Here is a 1,901-nt window from a genome sequence, read left to right as displayed (position 1 = left end):
GCCGCAGCTCGCCGTGCGCCGCCACCGGCGCCGACGCCCGCGCCGCCGTCTCTCCTCCGGCCGACGCCCGCGGCCTCCCTCTCCTCCTCCGTCGCCGGCGGCAGGGCCCCGAGCCCGAGCTCCTTCGCCGATCCGATCTGGGTCGAAGCCAGAGGTTGACCCGAGACCCCCGATTTTTCCTAAGTTTTTGCAATTTCATATTATGTACCCATGTTCATAGCGTCATAACTCTCTGCGCATAGCTCCGTTTCGCACGTGTTATATGTTAAATTGTTCGTTTCGTGATGCTCTACATTTTGTTCAATTGCACCATGTTCATTAGAGGCCATCTTGATGCCCAAATCTCTGTTGCAAGAGAGCTATTTGCTGTTATCTGCTGGTTCTTGATAGAACTTGGAGATTTGTCATTTTTCTATCTTTTAATCTGCGCATCTTATGGGCATAAGCTCTGCATGTGTTTTGTTGTATGCCATGCCATCTTTCCAAGGGTGTATGCCATGTTTTTTGTGATCTCTGTGGTGACTAGAACAAGCATGCAAACTAGGCCCCGTAATGTTTCTTATTTCAGGGACTTCGTAATTTCTCCAAGTCCTTGTCTGCTGTTATTTTGTTGCCATGTAAACTTGAGGCTACAGAGAGATCCATGCATATTTTGGAGATGTTCAGTAATGTTGTTTTGTTGATATAGTTGAAATTGATCCAGTCCTGCCCTTGTTTGCAATTATGGAGTGACATAGCACGACTCAATCTTGATCTACTTTTGCTATAAAATATTTCTGGCAGATTCTTAACATGATATGCTATTTTGCCAAGCTTGTTGTAGTTGATCCACATAAGCTATGTACTTGCTCTTGCCATGGATAGCTTCATAAACATGCCATCTTGCTGTAGGTATGCTTGTTTTGTCATGCATTGCTCTGTAGTGAGTGCATCAACCTCACCAAGATGCCTTCATATTATTATTTCTGCCATGCTCTGTTTTCTGCTAAGTGTGAAACCTGATAACGAAACTTGCTATGTTTACATGCTTGCCATCATATCTTCTAGTCATTTTTGGCTTATGGTCACTAAGGGACTTTTGTCATATGCATTTAGTAGAATACTGCCATGCCTTGTTTTGCCATGTTAAGTTCCTGTAGCATGTTGATTTCGTGCTCTGAACATTGCTACCTGATGCTGTTTATGCCATGTCCTTCCGGAGTACGCATATGCATCGCATATCATATCTCGCATATCATACATGTTTTGCATCATGTTGCTTGTGCATTTCTCGTGGTTGATTGTGGTTTCGTTGCTTGTGTTCTTGTCTTGGGTAGAGCCGGGAGACGAGTTCGTGAACGAGGAACCTGTTGAGTACGCTTACGAGGATCAAGCTTTCGACAACTCTGAGAACCTTGCAGGCAAGATGACCACCCCTCGAAATCACTTCTATCCTTGCTTTGATAGTTGTTTGCTCTATTGCCATGCCGCGCTACCTATCACTTGCTATATCATGCCTCCCACATTGCCATGTCAGCCTCTAACCATCCTTTCCTAGCAAACCGTTGTTTGGCTAAGTTACCGCTTTTGCTAAGCCCCTCTTATAGCGTTGCTAGTTACAGGTGAAGTTGAAGTTTGTTCCATGTCGGAACATGGATATGTTGGGTTATCACAATATCTCTTATTTAATTATTGCATCTATATATTTCGTAAAGGGTGGAAGGCTCGGCCTTTTGCCTGGTGTTTTGTTCCACTCTTGCCGCCTTAGTTTCTGTTATACTGGTATTATGTTCCTTGAGTTGCGTTCCTTACGCGGTTGGGTGATTTATGGGACCCCCTTGACAGTTCGCCTTGAATAAAACTCCTCCAGCAAGGCCCAACCATGGTTTTACCATTTGCCACCTAAGCCTTTTCCCCCGGGT

Source organism: Triticum aestivum, chromosome 4D, assembly GCF_018294505.1.
Source record: "Triticum aestivum cultivar Chinese Spring chromosome 4D, IWGSC CS RefSeq v2.1, whole genome shotgun sequence".
Classification (NCBI taxonomy): domain Eukaryota; kingdom Viridiplantae; phylum Streptophyta; class Magnoliopsida; order Poales; family Poaceae; genus Triticum; species Triticum aestivum.
The sequence above is the reverse complement of the archived record's forward strand: the minus strand, read 5'-3'. Positions refer to the sequence as shown.